Source organism: Hyla sarda, chromosome 10, assembly GCF_029499605.1.
Source record: "Hyla sarda isolate aHylSar1 chromosome 10, aHylSar1.hap1, whole genome shotgun sequence".
Taxonomy (NCBI): Eukaryota; Metazoa; Chordata; class Amphibia; order Anura; family Hylidae; genus Hyla; species Hyla sarda.
The window spans coordinates 43,952,250-43,968,829 of NC_079198.1; the positions used below are offsets into that span (position 1 = coordinate 43,952,250).

Here is a 16,580-nt window from a genome sequence, read left to right on the forward strand (position 1 = left end):
CTTATCCCCTATCCAAAGGATAGGGTATAAGATGTCTGATCGCGGGGGTCCTGCCACTGGGGACCCCCGCAATCTAGCATGCAGCACCCACCTGTAAGTACTGCAGGAAGCGCTGGAGGCTCTCAGTGTTATGCCTCCTGACCACGGCCGTCACACCCCCTCCCATAGACTTGCATTGAGGGGATGGGGCATGACGTCACACGGGGGCTGAATCATGACTTCACGATACTCTGTCCCCATGGTCGGGAGGCATAACACTGAGAGCCTCCAGCACTTCCTGCAGTGCTTACAGGGGGGTGCTGCATGCTAGATTGCTGGGATCCCCACCTGCGGGACCCCCGCGATCAGACATCGTATCCCCTATTCTTTAGATAGGGGATAAGATGTCTTGGGGCCGGAGTACCCCTTTAACCTGTTCAGGACCCAGGGCTTACAGGTACGTCCTGACACCCTGGTACTTAAGGACCCAGGACATACCTGTACGCCCATGGAAATTCGTGATATCGATCAGCAGGCACCCCACCCAAATGCCCAGGGGGGTCATTAGACCCCCTCATGTCGGCGATCGCGGCAAATCGCAAGTGAATTCACACTTGCGATTTGCCAGATTACGGGTCATTACGGGTCTATGGTGACCCGGAGTATAAGGGGGATCGCGGTTGTCCAAGACACCCATGATCCCCCTGAAGGAATAAGAGCGAGGTGGCAGGGGTGCCACCCCTCCTATCCCTGCTTTGGTCGTATAGACTCGACGACCAATAGCAGATCGGGGGCGGTGGGGGGTTACTTTTGGTTTCCCCGTTCTGCCCACCCACAATAGGCAAGGACGGACAGGGAAACCAACAGGGACTGGTGCGAAGGTCACTTACCAATCTGCGGAGGCTGCGGGCAACAGGGATCGTTGGGCGGGGATGTCGTGCGGCTGGCTCCTTGGATCCTACGGAAGCCAGTGAGTTGCCTAGCAACATCTGGAGGGCTACAGTCTGAGACCACTATACAGTGGTCTCTAAATTATAGCCCTCCTGATGTTGCAAAACTAAAACTACCAGCATGCCCAGACAGCTGTTTGGGCATGCTGTGAGTTGTAGTTTTGCAACAGCTGGAGGTCTACAATTTAGAGACCACTGCACAGTGATCTCCAAACTCTAGCCCTCTAGATCTTGCAAAACTAAAACTCCTAGCATGCCCACACAGCAGTTTGCTGTCTGTGCATGCTGGGATTTGTACTTTTGCAACATCTGGAGGGCCACTGTTTGGAGATCACTGTGCACTGTTCTCTAAACTCTAGCCCTCCAGATGTTGCAAAACTGCAAATCCCAGCATGCCCAAACAGCAAACAACTGTCTCAGCATGCTGGGAGTTGTAGTTGCGTACCTCCAGCTGTTGCATAACTACATCTACCAGCATGTCCTTCGGCAATCAGTACATGCTGGGAGTTGTAGTTTTGCAACAGCTGGAGACACACTAGTTGGAAAATACTGAGTTAGGTAACAGAACCTAACTGAAGGTTTTCCAACCAGTGTGCCTCCAACTGTTGCAAAAGTATAACTCCCAGTATGCACAGTCTGTCAGTGCATGCTGGGAGTTGTAATTTTGAAACAGCTGGAGGTCCCCCCCATGTGAATGTACAGGGTACATTCACACAGGCAGGTTTACAGTAAGTTTCCTGCTTTAGTGCTTGAGGTTTGAGCTGTGGCTTGTATGACAGTGTTTCCAAAACGGAGCCTCCAGCTGTTGCAAAACGACAACTCCCAGCATTTCCGGACAGCCACTGACTGTCACGGCATGCTGGGAATTTAGCAACAGCTGGAGGCACCCTGTTTGGGAATCACTGGCGTAGAATACCCCTATGTCCACCCCTATGCAATCCCTATGTAGTCCTCAAATGCGCATGGCGCTCTCTCACTTCAGAGCCCTGTCTTATTTCAAGGAAACAGTATAGGGCCACATATGGGGTATCTCTGTACTCGGGAGAAATTGCACTACAAACTTTGGGGGGCTTTTTCTCTTTTTACACCTTATGAAAAGGAAAAGTTGGGAGCTACACCAGCCTGTTAGTGTACAAAAAAATGTATTTCTTTACACTAACATGCTGGTGTTGCCCCATACTTTTTTGTTTTCACAAGTGGTAAAAGCAAAAAAAAGACCCCCAAAATTGTAACACAATTTCTCCTGAATACGAATACTTTCTTCTGAGTAAGAACATACCCCATATGTGAATGTAAAGTGCTCTGCGGGCGAACTACAATGCTCAGAAGAGAAGGAGCGCCATTGGGATTTTGAAAAGAAAATTTGTCCGGAATTGAAGGCCCCCATAGTGCCAGAACAATGGACCCCCCCCCCCACATGTGACCCCATTTTGGAAACTACACCCCTCACGTAATGTAATAAGGGGTACAGTGAGCATTTACGCCCCACAGGTGTCTGACAGATTTTTGGAACAGTGATCCGTGAAAATGAAAAATGTAATTTTTCATTTGCACAGCCCACTATTCCAAAGATCTGTCAAATGTCAGTGGGGTGTTGATACTCCCTGCACCCCTTATTAAATTCTCTGAGGGGGTGTAGTTTCCAAAATGGGGTCACATGTGGGGGGGTCCGCTGTTCTGGCACCACAGGGGGCTTTGTAAACGCACATGGCCCCCGACTTCCATTCCAAACAAATTCTCTTTCAAAAAGCTCAATGGCGCTCCTTCTCTTCTGAGCATTGTAGTTCGCCAGCGGAGCACTTGACGTCCACATATGGGGTATTTTCATACTCAGAAGAAATGGGGTTACAAATTTTGGGGGGCATTTTGTCCTATTTTCCCTTGTAAACATTTTACATTTGAGGGAAAACCGCTAAAAGGCATTTTAGTAAAAAAAAAAAATACGGTAATAATTTGCACATCCAACTTTAACGAAAAGTCGTCAAACACCTGTGGGGTGTTGAGGCTCACTGGACCCCTTGTTACATGCCTTGAGGGGTGTAGTTTCCAAAATAGTATGCCATGTGTTTCTTTTTTTTACTGTTCTTGCACTATAGGGGCTTCTTCAATGTGACATGCCCCCCAAAAACCATTATAGCAAAATTTGCTTTTAAAAAGCCAAATGTGACTCCTTCTCTTCTGAATTTTGTAGTGCGCCAGCAGAGCACTTGACGTCCACACGTGGTATTTTCATACTCGGAAGAGATCGGGTTACAAATTTTGGGGGGCATCTTGTTCTATTATGCCTTGTAAAAATTTTAAATTTGAGGGAAAATTAGCATTTTAGTGAAAAAAAAATACGGTAATAATGTACACATCCAACTTTAACGAAAAGTCGTCAAACACATGTGGAGTGTTAAGGCTCACTGGACCCCTTTTACGTGCCCTGAGGGGTGTAATTTCCAAAATATTATGCCATGTGGTTTTGTTTTTTGCTGTTCTGGCACCATGGGGGCTTCCTAAATGTGACATGCCCCCCAAAAACCATTTCAGAAAAACTCACTCTCCAAAATCCCACTGTCGCTCCTTCCCTTCTGAGCCCTCTACTGTGCCCGCCGAACACTTGACATACACATATGAGGTGTTTTCTTACTCGAGAGAAATTGTGTTACACATTTTAGGAAGATTTCTCTCCTTTTACCCCTTGTAAAAATTCAATAACTGGGTCTACAAGAACATGCCAGTATAAAAAATGAAGATTTTGAATTTTCTCCTTCAATTTGCTGCTATACCTGTGAAACACCTAAAGGGTTAACAAACCTTTTGAATGTCATTTTGAATACTTTGAGGGGTGAAGTTTTTATAATGGGGTCATTTATGGGGTATTTCTAATATGAAAGCCCTTCAAATCCACTTCAAAATTGAACTGGTCCCTGAAAAATTTCGATTTCCAAAGTTTTTTGAAAAAGTGGAAAATTGCTGCTATACTTTGAAGCCCTCTGATGTCTTCCAAAAGTAAAAACATGTCAACTTTATGATGCAATCATAAAGTAGACATGTTGTTTATGTGAATTAATATATAATTTATTTGGAATATTCATTTTCCTTATTAGCTCAGAGAGCTTCAAAGTTAAAAAAAAAAAAATGCAACATTTTCAAATTATTTTCATCAAATTTTGGAATTTTTCACCAAGAAATGACGCAAGTATCGACAAAATTTTACCACTAACATAAAGTAGAATATGTCACAAAAAAACTGTCTCGGAATTAGAATGAAAGGTAAAAGCATCCCAGAGTTATTATTGCTTAAAGTGACAGTGGTCAGATATGCAAAAAAATGGCCGGGTCCTACAGTGAAAATTATAAAAACAAGAGAGAGAGCTCCATAGCATAATACCACCTGAGTAGGTATAACAAAGAGAATTGATTATACGAGTCTCTTACCCCAGGTGGTTGTGCGAACTCGCACACAACAATGGTAAGCGTGAATGAGCGGAAAGGTCCGGTCTGCAGCCTCCCAACCAGGTGAACAGCAACTGGGGATGGACTTCCAGGGGGTGGCGGGTATCCACGGCGCTGACCAGGAACGGACACGTCAGGGAAGTAAAAGGTAGCTTTATTTGGATAATGCAACGTGTTTCACCGCGCTTGCGCGGCTTCATCAGGCATGGTAATCACCGTAAGGGGGGAGTTTTTATACAACGTACAATTGACTCTTTAACAGCCTTCATTGTATTTTGTGAAAATATAAAACACATTAAATATTTGCATAATTCTATAATACACACATGGTTTTAAACAATCGTACTTAGGGATAGTGTACATGTCCGTGTGATCCAATATACACACTTCTATAATATTTGCATAAAATATTTAACACCTATAAAACACATAAAACACGTTACTACACGTTTATACGTTATATTGGATCACACGGACATGTACACTTTCCCTAAGTACGATTGTTTAAAACCATGTGTGTATTATAGAATTATGGAAATATTTTATGTTTTATATTTTAACAAAATACAATGAAGGCTGTTAAAGAGTTAATTGTACGTTGTATAAAAACTCCCCCCTTACAGAGATTACCATGCCTGATGAAGCCGCGCAAGCGCTGTGAAACGCGTTACATTATCCAAATAAAGCTACCTTTTACTTACCTGACATGTCTGTTCCTGGTCAGCGCCGTGGATACCCGCCACCCCCTGGAAGTCCATCCCCAGCTACAGTGAAATTTGGCTTCAGTCCTTAAGTGGTTAAGGTAGGTGTTGCAGTAAGACAATACAATAGACGAACAGCAATCAGCAAATCAAACAGCAATGGTATGGATAACCTAAAGTCAGCCAGGCAGATGGTGGATGAGGAAGGGCTACCACGTAGGACTATATGATTGGTCGAAGTAATCAGGCAGGGAGAGAGGGGCATAAATGGGAAAAGAAAGGCATAGAAAGAGAGAGAAGAGAAAAAGGACAGGTTTGGAAAAAACAGGCAGATGGAAAAAGTACATACCTCACAAACTGGGCCAGTAGCAGTCACCTCTAGATCTGAAACTGCAGCGATAGAGCGGAAGACATTGTGAGAGAGGGCCTAATACCCAGTACTATGGCTCTAAATGAAAGGACCCAAAATACGCAGACCCCATAAAAGAAAGCCAAGGACCCCAGATAGCCTGGAATTTGTCAGCCTGCCACTCGAATCAGCAAGTAACTCCTCCATCCTACAGATATGTGAAATCTCCTGAAGCAAGGATGAGAGGGTAGGAAGGTTTGAAGACTGCCACAGTCTTGGAATCACCTACCGGGCAGCTATAAGCATGAAGTGAAGTAGACGGGCCGAAGATTTATGTAAGGAAGAGGGGAGGATGGACGAGAGTCAGTTCAGGGGTCTTGGTAAGCGTGTAGGAGACTAGGTGAGACATTAATTCAAGTGACCCAATCAAGAATGAGTCAAGCATCGGGCATGTGAGCCACACATGGGACATAGTGGCCCTTCCCTCCCCACATCTCCAACACACATCCGAGACTCCAGGGTAAATATGGGCCAACAAAGCTGGGACTCTATACCACCTAGTCAGTACCTTTATAGTTGGTCTCTTGCGCTTTGCATGAGATAGTCGCCGTATGACACAGAGAGAGTGCCCTCCGCCAATCATTATCATTGAGAGCATTTCCTAAGTCATCCTCCCAGGAGGATTGGAAATGTTAGGGTGAGGAAGAAAAGTCATCCAGAAATAGAGCATATACTGTGCTGCTCATTCTACTGGGAGAGGACGATGCAATACTTAGGTGCTCAAAACTCTTCAGATGTAGGTGGAGAAACAGGGAGTGATAATTAGTGTGATAGAAATGAGACGATTGTGCATATTGGAAATGTTTCACTGGTGTAGGTTGGGAGACACTAGAGGCCTCCAAGGGGCTTCAGTCCAGTTTGTTAGTAAGGTGTGGAAGGCCGTCCCCTCAGAACGGTGGAAGGACAGAAAGGTGGGAACCTGCAGGGCTGGTGGAAACGCTTTATTACCAAAAAGAGGGGTAAGCGGAATAAGAAATGGGTGGGTTGTTCCGGGGGGGGGGGGCGCAGGGGAGCGCAGCCCTAGGGTCCCTCCCACAAATTTTGGTCTCCAAGGAAACCCATTCTTTGCTCTTGCTGTTATGGAAAGAGTCTAACCCTCTAGACAGGACTGCAGCTAGGTAATATGAGATAATATCGTGGAGTGCCAGTCCCCCTTCCGATTTGCACCTCATAGGAATTGCTCTAGCCAGTCTAGGGTGTTTATGCACCCAAATATAACCAGTTTGTAGGGACGAGAGCTCGCTAAAAAAGGGACTGGGTATATGGGTAGGTATTTCCGCAAATATATGAAGGATATGTGGAAGCACATTCATCTTAAACACATTTATTCTACCCAACCACAAGATATCGTTCTGTTCCCATTTCATCAGATTTTAAGGTACGTAGGAGAGGAGGGAAATTTAGAGTGAGTGTACGCGTCAGCCGGATTAGCTGGTACATGAATACCCAGGTATTTTAGTTATTTTGATTGCCATTGGAAGGAGTACGATTCCCTGAGCGCTCGGACTATATGTGAAGGGAGGGTCACATGTAGAGCTTCACTCTTAGAGGGGTTCAATTTGTAATTGCTATGTGTGGAGAACTTGCGAATAGTCGCCTGGTGATTGGAGAGGAAGAGAAGGAGATGGTCCGCATATGCTCAACATTTGCAATGTCACAAGGACATCGGTAGTCCCTTCACGTCTGGGTTTTGGCAGATATCCACCAGGAGAGGTTTCATGCATAATACATGTAGGAGCTCTCACTCGCAGCGTCCTCTCTCCAGCGCGCCAAGCCACGCCCTGTAATGCCTTTTTTATTGGACTAAGGCTTCTTCCACACTATGAGCATTCTTCCGTTATTATAATAACTGATGAAATAACGGGTGCTAACTGATGAAAAAAATATTCATCCGTTAAGACTCTTTATAACATCCCTCATGTATGGCCATAACACCTCTGCCTACAGACTCCCACAGCTGGGACTACTACTCCCATTATGGAACAGACTTGTTTCCATGATGGGAGTAGAAATTCCCTGGCTGCGGGAGTCTGCAGACAGCTGGGGAGGCTAAATTAGTGTTTGTACTACTACCCCCATCATGGAACAGAGTCTGTTCCATGATGGGGGTTGTAGTACAGGGGCTGAGGGATTGATTGCACCGGGTCTTACTTCTGAGACCCGATGCGATCAGAAGATATTAAGCAGGGGAGCAGGCAGTATGCTCCGCAACCCTGCGAAGTATGATGTGTTTTAACTTTAATTTTTAAATCCCCCGCGGGGATCCCTGAATGGCCGCTACCGAGAAGCCAATCAGGGCTCCCAGCGAAAGATTTAAAAATGAAAATTGTGAGTAGCAGGGGCCATATGTATATTAAAAGCCAGTGCATTTATAAATATATATCCCCCGCATTAATAAATGTATGCCCCCGCCGGCGCATTAATCTATAGCGTTATCTGTCCCCCACAGCGGTTCTATATACATATGCTGGCGCTGTGCTATGAATGAAAAGTATTTTTATCAGCAGCATCGGCCGACCGATTAATGCGCCGGCGGGGGATATATATTTATAAACGTGCTTGCGGGGGTCATATCTTTATTAATGCGCTGTGGGGGGCTAGATATATACGCTATACATCTTGCCCCCCCACAGCACTTTTAATATGGATAAGGCCCCCCTACTACTCACAATGTTAATTTTTAAATCTTCTGCTGGGAGCCCGGATTGGCTCTTCAGTGCCAGCCATTCAGGGATCCCGCGGGGGATTTAAAAATGAAATTTATAACACACCGATACATCTCAGGGTTGCCCAGCATGCTGCCCGCTCCCCTGATTAATATCTTCTGATCGCATCGGGTCTCAGAAGTGAAACCCGGTGTGATCGATTCCTCAGCCCCTGTACTACAACCCCCATCATGGGACAGACTCTGTTCCATGATGGGGGTAGTAGTACAAACACTAATGTAGTCTCCCCAGCTGTCTGCAGACTCCCGAAGCTGGGGAATTACTACTCCCATCATGGAATTAAGTCTGTTCCATGATGGGAGTAGTAGTAGTCCCTCAGCACTGCAGGAGTCTGCTGATGTCACCTCTTCTGAGCATGCTCAGAAGTAATAACGGATATTATAAACCAGGTGCAAACGGATGACATAAAGGCTCATCCATTTGCCATAGACTTCAATGTTAAAAATAACGGCAGTTAATTTACCCGTTCCTTGTGACGGAAGAAAAATTAGTGCATGTGCCGTTTTTTCTTCCGTCACAAATAACATCCGTTATTCATGGTGGGCTATAACGGGTCATAATGGATAATCAAAAAATCCCATAGACTTGAATGGAATTTTGTAACGAACATTTAACATCCGTTATTAAGGCTTTTCTAACGGATGTTTTAACAGATGAATTTTATAGTGTGAAAGGGGCCTAACAGTATTTTGTAAAGACAAGCTTTAGGGATTCCTCCCTTTATGAAGTCGTAAGCATTTCTGAGCACACAAGAAGAAAATACACAGGTTATATCTCACGAATCCCGGAAGCTTGTCTTTACACAATACTGTTCGGTCAACAAAAAAGGTAATGGAAATAGTAGGTTGTCTAGCACAGAAGCTCGGTAACATCCTTATATCTTTATTAGTTTCCGAACACAGGCATGCAGGGAAAAACAGGTGACTTGTTTCGGCTATCTTACATAGTCTTAGTTATACAAAGACAGTACATAAGTGAACCTCTTATATAGTGGGCGAAGGGCGGATCAATCCTGTCTCACACCGGTCTCATTACAGATTAACCCTTCGTCCACCACTTTCACATTGTTTGTATTTACCATGTACATGAAAAACTATGCAAAAACACAACTTATACAATACAAAATTTGGTTTAAGAATTACTATAAACACATATGATTTAAAACCATAAGTACTGAACAAACATATACAGTATGGCGAGTACCAAAAAATTTGTATTCTATCATACCCCACAGGGAGGCTGACATTGCTATACGTTGGTTTTTGTCCATTTATTCGACCCATTCTGGTGACCTGCAGGAGTTTGTGTCAGGTAGTTGATTTTTTGTTGGTGGAATATTTTACCTGCAGGTCACCGGTGTATCGATGGGTGCTAAGGTCTCTCCCTCTCTCGCCAACATATACATGTGTTGGTGAGTGAGGGAGTTTTCATTTTCTGCCCGTAATGTGTTCAGGGATAATATATTTTGGTACGGTCAATACATCGAAGACTTGCTGTTTATTTTGAAGTTGGGTGTGTCGGCCATGCCATTTTTCAGCAAGTATATTCATTCCAATCCCTGTGGTCTCATGAAGATAGAGAGATTTATTTTCTAGATTTAGCCATTAATTCGGTATGACAGGCCACTTCCTGCCCTCCGGGCCATGTCCTCGCCAATCCTCCGATTGGTGATATGACTAGGTCCAGGTGAAATTGCACCCTCTGGGATGACTTTGTCAGGGAATCCCAGAAAATTGGGGTTCGTCTGACACAGAGGGGATAACCCAAGTGAAGCATCCAGAAAGCCATTGAACGAGCAACACATCTGAACCGTGCTTAATACATAAAAAACAAGTGGTTAACACTCACCAGCAGAAAAAACTATTTAGTCAAGATTATGGGAATATCTGTCAAGTAATAGGGAAATATTTACCTATCATAACTGGTGTTAGACACTTTAAGGATGTGTTTAGGGACGGTTTCAGATGTGTGGTTATACGTGCTCGCAGCGTTTTTAATACTACCAAAACATCAGTACCTACTTGGTTAGACACGTTTGGACCCTATAGATATGGACACACACGTTGCAAAGTTATCAGGAATACTACCAGTGTTGTGTCGTATGCCACTGGTAGCAGGTATGGAATGAAGCAATTCATTAATTGCAACACGGCCAACGCCATTTATTTCATATAGTGTGAACAGTGCAGTGTTCAATTTGTAGAAATGCACATCGACCACACTAAAGGTCAGAATCAGAAAACATCTATCTGATATTCCCCATTTCAACTCACGTCATGTTTGGTCAAACGTCATTGTGCCGAGAAACATAATGGGAATTTTTCCTCCCTTACAGTACAAGGAGTAGAACGAGTCCTGCCAACGGTCAGGGGAGGCAACTCCAAACAAACATTTTTGATAGGGAGGTCCTTTCGATCCTGAAATTAAACACGCATTTTCCTACTGGTTGTCACGACGAGTTCTCCGGTCCGGCACTCTGACCGTGAGCACTCCCCACCTCCTTCCCCCGGCAGGACTGCAATTCGCATCGCGGGACGTGCCCGCATGTGAATCACGGCCCATTCGGTACCTGCTGCTGCTTGGCTCTCTGGTTCTCTGCCCGTGCGCCCCCGCCTCCTAGGGCGCACGTGCACCGGCTTCTCCAGATTTAAAGGGCCAGTGCACCACTAATTGTTGCCTGCTCCTTCCCATAGGTTATTTAAAGGAGTAGTCCAGTGGTGAACCCAGTGGTGAACAACTTATCCCCTATCCTAAGGATAGGGGATAAGTTTGAGATCGCGGGGGGTCCGACCGCTGGGGCCCCCTGCGATCTCCTGTACGGAGCCCCGACAGCCTGTGGGAAGGGGGCGTGTCGACCTCCGCACGAAGCGGCGGCTGACACGCCCCCTCAATACAACTCTATGGCAGAGCCGAAGCGCTGCCTTCGGCAATCTCCGGCTCTGCCATAGAGATGTATTGAGGGGGCGTGTCGGCCGCCGCTTCGTGCGGAGATCGACACCCGCTATCTGGCCGGAGAGCCAGGCCCCCGTACAGAGAGATCGCAGGGGGCCCCAGCGGTTGGACCCCCCGCGATCTCAAACTTATCCCCTATCCTTAGGATAGGGGATACGTTTTTCACCACTGGACTACCCCTTTAAGCCAGCTCTTCCCCCTCTTCCCTGCCGGATCTTCAGTGCCCCTAGCCTGAGATTAAGCGTTCCCTATTGTCTTTTCGCCTTGCCCGTGTATTTGACCCTTCTGCTACGTTATTTGACTACGCACCTTTGCCGCCTGCCTTCACCTTCTGCTAGTCCGACTACGCCTCTGCCTCATTCATCTGTACCTCGTCTTGCCCAGCTACCTGTTTGGTCGAGTCGAATTGGGGGTAGCGACAGGATGGGCTTGCTGCGGGCTATGGTGAAGACCAGCTGCTCCCTAGACTCCGCTCCCTGATACCGCCCATGTCATCTGCCACACAGGTTGGAGAATCCACATCCAGCACCGTTACAGCAAGATCCACTGATCACGCTGGGGTACCCCTGCCCGAGAATCCAGAACTCGCTACTATAGTGGCCCTCCAGTCGCAGCAGTTGGCCCAGCAGGCGCAACAGTTAGCCCAGTTGTCCATCATGATGCAATAGTTGCTTACTGCCCAGCAACAATCGTCAGCAGCCACAGCCTCCTCCTGCTCCGGTAATGCCTCCCGCTCCTTCAGTCACCACAGGATCCAAGCTCCTGCCATGGATTTGTGACACAGTGCTCCATGCACATTGAGCTTATGGTGGAACAGTTCCCTACAGAATGAGCAAAAGTGGCCTTTGTCGTCAGTTTGTTAACTGGTAGGGCTCTGGCCTGGGCAACTCCGTTATGGGATCACAGTGACCCACTCACAGCCAGTCTTCAGGCTTTCCTGACGGAATTCTGAAGTGTTTTTGAAGAACCTGCACGAGCTTCTTCCGCTGAAACGACCTTGCTGAGCCTTTCTCAGGGTAACTCTTCTGTGGGCGAGTATGCTATCCGATTTGTGACCCTGGAATCAGAGTTATCGTGGAATAATGAAGCTCTTTGCGCCACTTTTAAAAGAGAGTATGTAGGTATACACCGCTCACCTCCTCCGAATCTCGCTGCATCACCTGTGCAATGACACGCCAGTCTCGCCAGTGCACAGTTGGAAAAAAGAAGGCTGTCCAGCACTCGGGATATGCAGGTAAAAATTAATGCTTGCTTTCTTGATAATTTTCGGACAGGGATAAAAAAAAACTGAGATACGTCTGACGCATTTCGCACCTGGGTGCTTAATCGTAGACTGACCAGTCATGATTAAGCACCCAGGTGCGAAACGTGTCAGACATATCTCTGTTTTTTGATCCCTGTCCGAAAATTATCAATAAAGCAAGCATTGATTTTTACCTGCATATCCCGAGTTACATAGTTACATAGTTAGTACGGTCGAAAAAAGACATATGTCCATCAAGTTCAACCAGGGAATTAAGGGGTAGGGGTGTGGCGCGATATTGGGGAAGGGATGGGATTTTATATTTCTTCATAAGAATTAATGTTATTTTGTTCCAGGAATGTATCTAATCCTGTTTTAAAGCTGTTAATTTTTCCTGCTGTGACCAGTTCCTGAGGTAGACTGTTCCATAAGTTCACAGTTCTCATGGTAAAGAAGGCGTGTCGCCCCTTGAGACTAAACTTTTTCTTCTCCAGACGGAGGGAGTGCCCCCTCGTCCTTTGTGGGAGTTTAATCTGGAACAGTTTTTCTCCGTATTTTTTGTATGGGCCATTAATATACTTATATAAGTTTATCATATCCCTCCTTAAACGTCTCTTCTCAAGACTAAACAATTGTAACTCCTTTAATCGCTCCTCATAGCTAAGATGTTCCATGCCCCATATTAGTTTAGTCGCACGTCTCTGCACCCTTTCCAGCTCCACAGTGTCCCTTTTATGTACAGGCGACCAAAACTGAACAGCATATTCCAGGTGAGGCCGTACCAATGCTTTATAAAGGGGGAGTATTATGTCCCTGTCCCTTGAGTCCATGCCTCTTTTGATACATGACAATATCCTGCTGGCTTTGGAAGCAGCAGCCTGACATTGCCTGCTATTCTGTAGTCTGTGATCCACAAGTACACCCAGATCCTTCTCTACCAGTGACTCTGCCAGTTTAATCCCCCCTAAGACATACGGCACATGCAGGTTATTAGTACCCAGATGCATAACTTTACATTTATCCACATTGAACCTCATTTGCCAAGTGGATGCCCAGACACTTAGTCTATCCAAGTCATCTTGTAACTTATGCACATCCTCTATAGACTGTACCGTGCTACAAAGCTTGGTGTCATCTGCAAAGATAGAAACAGAGTTGTTAATACCATCCTCTATATCATTGATAAATAAATTAAACAACAGCGGGCCCAGTACTGAACCTTGGAGTACACCACTAATTACCGGGGACCAATCAGAGTACGAATCATTGACCACCACTCTCTGGGTACGATCCATGAGCCAGTGTTCAATCCAGTTACAAACTAAAATTTCCAAACCCAAAGACCTTAACCTACCTGTCAGACGTCTATGAGGGACAGTATCAAATGCTTTAGCAAAATCCAGAAACACTATATCCACAGCCATTCCTCTGTCAAGGCTTCTACTCACCTCTTCATAAAAGCAAATTAGATTGGTTTGACAACTTCTATCCTTAGTAAACCCATGGCTATCACTTATAATACTATTATCCCCTATGTATTCCTGTATGTAGTCCCTTATAAGTCCTTCAAACAATTTACCCACATTGCACGTTAAACTTACCGGTCTATAGTTTCCTGGGGAAGACCTAGAGCCCTTTTTGAAGATTGGCACCACATTAGCCTTGCGCCAGTGCTGGACAACCTTCTTTTTTCCACTTTTAAGAGGACTCTCTAGCCATATTAAGGATGTCCTTGCTGCCCAGGAATTGCCATCTACCTTAAATGATCTTATACAGCTGGCCTCCTGGATTGATATCCATTTCTCTGAGCGACGCAATAAACAACATCAAGAAAGGGAGTTTGCATGACCTTGGCACTTTCCTCACCCGGCACCAGTCTTCCACCAACCACCGCAATCTTCTTTGTTGCCTCCCACAGTGGAGGCTATGCAGGTGAATTGGTCTTGCCTGACTAAGCAGGAAAGAACACGCTGAAGAGCTGAGAATCTATGTCTCTACTGTGCCAGTGCAGATCATTTCCTTAAAGATTACCCTGTATGTCCACAATCACAGGGAAATGCTCGCAGCTGAACACCACCTCTCCACGCTTTTTTTTTGGTCCAGCTTTCTCTACCCCTCTAAGTTTGTGCCTCCTCCTACTCTTCAGCCTGCTTTGCCTACGTATCTTCAGGACTATGCTGACGTCTTTAGTGAAAAGCAACCTGAAGTTTTACCACCACATCGTCCCTACGATTGTCCTATCGACTTTTTGCCCAGGACCACACCTCCTCTGGGCAGAATTTACCCTTTGTCTGTTTCTGAAACTCAGGCCATGTCTACTTACATCCAAGAAAATCTTCAGAGAGGATTTATCCGGAAGTCGTCCTTCCTTGCCGGAGCCGGATTTATCTTCGTGGAAATAAAGGACTGATCTTTGCGGACATGAAAAGACATGAAAAGGTCTTTTCCTGAATTCTCTCCTGGAGACAGATTATGATTGTCATCCAAATATATCTGCTTTAAGGTACCCAGTTATAAACTGAGCCCTCGCTTTTTGGGTCCTTACAAGATCAAGAAACGTTTAAAGCCATTTCTCCTACTCCCATCTCAAGTACATCTGATGTTTATATTGTCAAGGAAATTCTGGACTCCAAGTTTATCAGAGGCAACCATTTTTTCTTTGTTGATTGGGATAGGATTTGGGCCAAAGGAGAGGTCTTGGGAGCCGCAGGGCAACATTTTAGACCGTGACCTCATTCAGAAGTTATTGTCCTCCGAAAAGAGGGGGAGACCAAAGGGAGGGTGGTACTGTCACGGCAAGTGCTTCGATGCGGCGCTCTGACCGTGAGTTCCCGCCGCCCATTCGTTACCTACTGCTGTGTCTGACTCTCTGGTTCCCTGCGCGTTCACCCCCCCTCGCCGGCTTCTCCAGATTTTAAGGGCCAGCGCACCACTAATTGTTGCCTGCTCCTTCCCATATGTTATTTAAGCTAGCTCCTCCCCCTCTTCCCTGCCGGATCTTCAGTGCCCCTAGCCTGATATTAAGCGTTCCCTATTGTCTTTTCGCCTTGCCCGTGTATTTGACCCTTCTGCTACGTTATTTGACTACGCACCTTTGCCGCCTGCCTTGACTTTATGCTAGTCCGACTATGCCTCTGCCACATCCATCTGTACCTCTTCTTGCCCAGCTACCTGTGTGGTCGAGTCGTATCTGGGGTATTCGCCTGCCGCAGCAAGCCCATCCTGCCTTGCCAGCTGCACCTTAGACTCCACTCCCCGATACGACCCTTGTCATCTGCCACACAGGTCAAAGGATCCACATCCAGCACTGTTACACTAGTCTTAATAAAAGACAGGATGTGATGTTGCACTACTAAGTATTTTTTATTTTATCTTAGTTCATTGGTATGTTTGTTAATTTTGTTTGGTAGTGCACTCACATCCTGTACTTTTTATATGTGGGTCCTTGCTTTTTTTCCATATTTGACTATTATTATTTTTTCTGGGATATATAAAGGTGTTTATTTATTATTATTGTTTTATTCACACTCTCTGCGTTTTTTTTCCGTCCCATTGGCATTTTTTCCATAACTTTATAGTATATGAACATGATGGACGGATGTTATTGGTTTCTTAGTGATCTGATTTTGCTATAGTGACCATAATTTGGGTCTTTTATTCAATTTATATGGTCCCACTAACCCATTTATATCTGTCTATTTTTTCATTCACGCATTTAACATCTAATCTTTTGGTACACGCCATACTGTATATGTTTGTTCAGTACTTATGGTTTTAAATCACATGTGTTTATAGTAATTCTTAAACCAAACTTTATATTGTATAAGCTGTGTTTTGCATTGTTTTTCATGTACATGGTAAAGACATAAACAATGTGAATTTGTTGGACGAAGGGTAAATCTGTAATGAGACTGGTGTGAGACCTGATTGATCCGCCCTAAGTCCACTATATAAGAGGTTCACTTATGTAATGTCTTTGTATGACTAAGGCTATGTAAGATAGCCATACCTACCTCACCTAAAATGCAGCTAGAGGTGTGCCAGTGCTGCTGTCGGGGGTACACCTTAAGAGGGAAAAAACCAACAAACCTAAAGTAGCATAGAATTCACACTTGAAGTAAACAAGGCATAAGCTGCTAAAACAAGCTCACAGACCATGCCCACACAAACAGGCCTCAG

The 16,580-nt window shown here is 45.3% G+C and overlaps 1 protein-coding gene across 2 annotated transcripts in view; it reads left to right on the forward strand.

Annotated features, from left to right (window-relative positions):
• Positions 1 to 16,580, forward strand: part of NLRX1 (NLR family member X1) — a 301,404-nt gene that overhangs the window by 150,778 nt on the left and 134,046 nt on the right. The window lies entirely within an intron of this gene.